This window comes from Colobus angolensis, unplaced genomic scaffold (genome assembly GCF_000951035.1).
Source record: "Colobus angolensis palliatus isolate OR3802 unplaced genomic scaffold, Cang.pa_1.0 Scaffold88, whole genome shotgun sequence".
Lineage (NCBI taxonomy): Eukaryota > Metazoa > Chordata > Mammalia > Primates > Cercopithecidae > Colobus > Colobus angolensis.
The window spans coordinates 3,272,207-3,278,689 of NW_012122709.1; positions in this window are offsets into that span (position 1 = coordinate 3,272,207).

Below are 6,483 nucleotides of genomic sequence, written 5' to 3' on the forward strand. Positions count from 1 at the left end.
TGAAAAGCAACCTGGAGAGAAGGGCTTTCATGCATTCTTGTAGGAAAGATGGAAACCTCGGTCTTCTTACTAGAGGAAGGATGGATTAAATGGTTTCTGTTGGTTTTACGAATATTGTTTATTAGGGTAAGGAAATTTTTTCCATTTTTGTTTACTAAAAGGGTATTTTTGTTATGAGGAGATGTTAAATTTTATCAAAAGCTCTTATGTTTATTGAGCTGATTTTAGGATTGTTCTCTTAAATATGTGTGGCAAATTATGTTAATTGATCTAAGGTTAAATGAGATCTGCATTCTTAGATCTGCAAACCTAACTTGCTCATGATGTATCAACATTTTGCATATTGGTGGACTAATTTTGAGAGTTAATACTTTGTGTAGGGCTTTGATTCAGTGAATCATGAATGAGATTGACCTTTACATTTCCTTCCTTATTCTGTTCTTTGTATCAAGGTGGTGCCAACCTTATAAATTGAGATGGCTAGTGTTCCTTTATCTCTTTGGAAAAGTTTTTAGAATAATAAAAATCTTTCTTTCTTCAGTTTCAGTAGAAATTAACAGTAAAGTCATCTAGGTCAGTTCTATATGCAGAAAAATTTTTGACTACTGGCACAATTTCTTTGATTGTTCTAGTATTACTCAACTTTGCAAATTCTTTTTAAGTCCATGTTAGGTGATGATATTTCTATTTTGTCTAAAATTTCAAATTTATTAGCACAAATGTTTTTATAATATTCTTGGCTTATCTTTTAATGGTCCACAGCATTTGTAAAAGTATTCTATTCTAAGTTCCTGATATTAAGCATTTGCGCCTTCTCTGTTTTTTGTTAGTTTCTCCAAAGGTTTGTTAACTTTATTAGTCTTTTCAAATAGTTAATCTCTGCTGTATTAAATCTCTCTATTGTATGTTTGCCTGTTATTTTATTAACTTCTGTTGTCTCTTATTATTTCTTCCTCCTACTTCATTGAGTTTATCTCACTTATTAATGTCTAACTCCCTGAGATAAGTGATCAGTTCAATAATTTCAGTTTGTTGTGATTTAAGAGTTTTAAGACTAAAAAATATCCTCTACCTGCTATTGCTGCATTCCACAGTTTTAATAAGTGCTATTATTGTTATTGTTCAGTTCTAAACTTTTCATTTTTAATAAATTTTATTTGGACTTATGTATTATTTAAAAGTTTATTTCTCTTTTTCTAATATTGTTGAGTTTTTTATAGTTATTTTATTGATTTCTTGTTTGATTATGTTGTGACTAGACAATATTTGAAAAAAAATACATCTTTGAAATTTCTCAAGAGTTGCTTTACAGCCCAGTAAGTGATTGATTTTGGCAAAGTTTTTTGCGAACTTACAAAAATATATATTCTGCAGTGGGTGGGCACAGTGTTATAGAACTCAGGTTTAGTTTATTAAATGACCTGTTTAAATCATCTTTATTGTGCCAATTCCTGAAATACTGATGGATTTATTTATTCTTGGAGTTCTTTCCATTTTTGTTTGTCAATTTTATCTGGTATTAATGCTCCTGTGATAGTTTTCTTTTGGTTACTACAAATATGGCAAACATGCTTCCTTTCTTTTACTTTCAGTTTTTAAAAATCTGTTGCACTGCACACATATTTATGTTTTGTTTTTATAACTTGTCTGATATTCTTTGACTCTTTACTCGAGCATCTAGAATGTTTACATTTAATATAGCTATTAATATATTCGGTGTTTTTTGTTTGTTTGTTTGTTTTTGTTTGTTTGAGAAAGAGTCTTGCTCTGCCACCCAGGTAGGGTGCAGTAGCATGATCATAGCTCACTGCAACCTTAAATTCCTGAGCTTAAGTAATCCTCCCATCTCAGTCCCCTTAGTAAATAGGACTACAGACATGTGTCACCATGCCTGGCTAATTTTTTGTTGTTATTGTGTGTTTGTTTGTTTTTTGTAGAGACAGAGTCTTGCTATGTTGCCAAGCTGGTCTCAAACTCCTGGCCACAAGTGATCCTCCCACCTCAGCCTCCCCAAGAGCTAGGGTTACGTCTATAAGCCACCACACCCAAGCCTGGTATATTTGCTTTTAAATCTACACTTAATTTATACTTCATATCTGCCTCAACTATTCTATTGGGGATGAGGTGGTTGTTATTGTTTTAAGACTTTTTTAGAATAGATTTAGGTTCACAGAAAAATTGAGAGGATGATGCACAGATTTCTCATATACCTGCTGACTCCTCACATGCATAGCCTCCCCCATTAACAACATTCTCCTTCTGAGTAATACGTTTGCTACAATTGATGAGCCTATATTGGCAGAACATAATCACTCAAAATCCATAGTTTACATTAGGGTTCACTCCTGGTGTTATACATTCTGTGGGTTTGCACAAATGTATAATGATGTGCATTCATCATTAATAGTGTCATACAGCACAGTTTCAATGCCGTAAAAGTCCTCTGTGATCCAACTATTTATCTGTCCCCACTCACAACCCCTGGCAACCACTGAACATTTTACAGTTTCCATACTTTCGCCTTTTCCAGAACGTCATATAGTTGGAATAATATAGTATGTGGGCTTTTCAGATTGGCTTTTTTCATGTAATGATATGCATTTAAAGTCCTCCATGACTCTTAATGGCTTGATAATTTGGTATTTTTCTCGTTCTCTCTTTCATTCTCTTCTGTCTTGCCTTTTCTCGGACATGTTACTTTTTACCTTTCCTTTCCTCCCTTCCACTAATATGAAAGTTATACACCCTGTTTATATTAATTTAGTGGTTACATAAAAATACAGTGCCCACTTCAGCAGTACATATACTAAAATTGGAACAATAAATGGCACCTGCACAATGTTGACATGCAAACTCATGAAGTGTTTCATATTTTTAAGGGTCTTTTGAAATAACCCAGTCAGGCAAAATTAAAGTTAAAATGAATGAAAAAAAAACCCATGTGATATATAGGATACCATTAAGTGAAAAAATATTTGCATTGTGGGAATTAGACAAGAGATGGCAAAAGGTGTAGAAATATATTAAATGAAATAATAGCTGAAACTTCCTAAGTCTTAGAAGAAATATACACATCCAAATACATGAGGCTCAAGATTCCCAAATATATTCAATCCAAGCATATATGTTTGAGGCAAATTATTAAACTTTCAAAAGTCAAAATCAAAGAGAGAATTCTAAAAACAGCAAGGGGAAATCATCAAGTCATGTATAAGGGAATCCCCATCAGCCTAACAATGAATTTTTCAGCAGAAACCTTACAGGCCTGGAGAAAATAGGATGATATATTCAAAGTACTGGAGAAAAGAAAAAAAAAATTCCATCAAGAGTACCATGCCCAGAAAAGCTTTCTTCCAAAATGAAGGAGAAATAAAATCTTTCCCAGACAAACACAAACTGAGAGAATTTGTCACCACTAGACTGGTTCTACAAGAAATGCTCGAGGGAGGCCTATATCTGGAAACAAAAGAATAATATATACCAAAATGAAAACACGTGAAAGTGTAAAAGTCACTAATAGAGAAGATACACAAAAGAGAAAGAGAAAGGAATCAAATGTTATGTCTATAGGAGACCACCAAACTGTGAATATAAATAATTAGAGAGTAATAAAAGAACAAAGGATATACAAAACAATCAGAAGACAATTTTTTAAAGATCAAAGTAAGTTCTCATCTATCAATAACAACCTTGAATGTAAATGTTTTAAATTCCCTCAATTAAAGTATATAAACTAGCTGAACAGATTTGAAAAAGAGATCCAGGCTGGGTACAATGGCTCACACCTGTAATCCCAGTACTTTGAGAGGCCGTGGCAGGCGGATCACGTGAGGTCAGGAGTTCGAGACCAGCCTGGCCAACATGGCAAAACTCTGTCTCTATTAAAAATATGAAAATTAGCCAGGCATGGTGGTACACAGCTGTAATCCCAGCTATTCGGGTGGCTGAGGTATGAGAATCCCTTGAACTCAGGAGGCGGAGGTTGCAGTGATCCGACATTACACCACTGCACTTCAGCCTGGGTGACAGAGTAAGACTCTGTCTCAAAAGGAAAAAAAAAAAAACGGGAGAGAGAGAGAGATCCTATTCTATACTGCCTACGAGAAACTCATCACTGGTGTTGTGTTGTTTTCATTGTAAAGATCCTTCATTTCCTTGTTTAAATTTATACCAAGTTTGTTGTTGTTGTTGTTTTGTTTGTTTGTTTTTTGGATAGCTATTATAAATGGGTTGCTTTCTTGATTCCTTTTTCAGCTATTTTGTTATTGGCGTATACAAACACTAGTGATTTTTGTATGTTGATTTCATAGCCTGCAACTTTACTGAATTTGTTTCTCCATTCCAGCAGATTTTTGGTGGAGTCTTTAGGTTCTTTAATATATTCGATCATGTTATCTGCAAAACGGGACAATTCGTCTTTCTCTTTTCCAACTTGGATGTCTCTTATTTTCTTCTCTTGCCTGATTGCTCTGGCTAGGATTTCCAGTACTATCTTAAATAAGAGTTTTGAAAGTGGATATCCTTATCTTGTTACAGTTCTTAGAGAATATCTTCAGTATGATATCAGCTATGTGTTTGTCGTACACAGCCTTTATTGTGTTAAGCTATGTTTCTTCTATGCCTAATTTGTTGACGGTTTTTATCAGAAAGGAATGTGAATTTTATCAATGCCTTTTCTGTATCTGTTGAGATTATCATATGATGTTTGTCCTCCATTCTGTTGATGTGATATATCACATTTATTTCTTTGTGCATGTTGAACTATCTTTGCATTACAGGGATAAATCTCACTCGATCATGGTGCATTATCTTTTTGATGTGATGTTAGATTCAATTTTCCAGTATTTGTGAGGAGTCTTGTATTTATGTTCATCAGTTATTGACCTATAGTTTTCTTTTTCACTTGTGACCTTGCCTCATTTTTGTATCAGGATAAGCTAGCCTCGTAGAATAAATTAGAAAGAATTTAGTCTTCTTCAATGTTTTGGAATAGTTTGAGAAGTATTTGTGTTATTTCTTCTTTAAAAGAAAAATCAACCGAAGTGTTCACCAATGGATGGGTGGATAAACTGTTGTATATATATACAATGGGATATTATTTCATCCACAAACAAGAATAAAATCCTATCATTTGCAGCAGCATAGATGAGCCTAGAAGACGTTATGTTAAGTGAAATAAGCCAGGCACAGAAAGACAAATGTTGCATGTTCCCACTTATATGTGGGAGCTAAAAAAGTTGATCTCATGGAGGCGGAGAGTAAAATGGTGATTACCAGAGGCTGCGATAAACAAAGGTTGGTTAATCCTACAGAAATACAGAAAAATATTAGGAATAATTTCTACTGTGTGAGCACAATAGAGTGACTATAGTTATCAATAATTTATTTTATATTTCAAAATAACTAGAAGGAAAGACGTGGAATGTTGTCAAAACAAAGAAGTGATAAATGTTTGAGGTGATTATAGTGAACAATTATCCTGATTTGATCATTATATATTATATGCATGGATCAAAATATTACATGTACTCCATAAATATATATAATTATTATGTATCAATAAACAAACCAGATATACAGGCCGGTGGAACAGAATAGAGAACCCCAAATTAAATCTGATTTTCAGCAAAGGCACCAAGAACATACACTGAGAAAAGGACATCCCCTTCAATAAATGATGCTGGGAAATCTGGATATCCATATGCAGAAGAATGAAACTATACCCCTATCTCTCACCATACACAAAAATCAAAGGAAAGTGGATTAAAGACTTAAATGAGAGACAAAAAACTATAAAACTACGAGAACGATACATAGCAAAATCTCTTCAGGGCATTGGTCTAGTCAAAGACTTTATGGGTAGGACTTCAAAAGCATGAGCAATAAAAAAACAGACAATGGGACTATATCAAACTACAAAGCTTTTACACAGCAAAGAAAACAATCAAGAGAGAAAAGGCAACCTACAGAATGGAAGAAAATATTTGCAAACTATGCATCCAATAAGAAACAAATGTCCAGTATATACAGGGAACTCAATAGCAAAAAAAACCTAGTAAGTTGATGTTTTAAATGTGCAAGGCATCTGAATAGACATTTTCCACTATAAAAGATATACAAGTGGTCAATAAATGTATTTTAAAGTGCTCAGCATCACTAGCCATCAGGGAAATGCAAATCAAAACCACGACAAGACGTCATCTCACCTCACTTGGAATGGCTATTATCAAAAAGATAAAAAATAAATGCTGGCAAGGACGAGGGAAAAGGACATTTTTACACACTGTTAGTGGGAATGTAAATTAGTACAACCATTAGGGAAAACAGTATGGAGGTTTCTAAATGAAACTAAAAATAGAACTACTATAAGATCTAGCAATCCCACTACTGGGTATGTATCCAAAGGAAAGGAAATCAGTATATCAAAGGGATACCTGTACCCTCAAGTTTATCACAGCACTATTTTCTTTCTTGCTTGCTTGC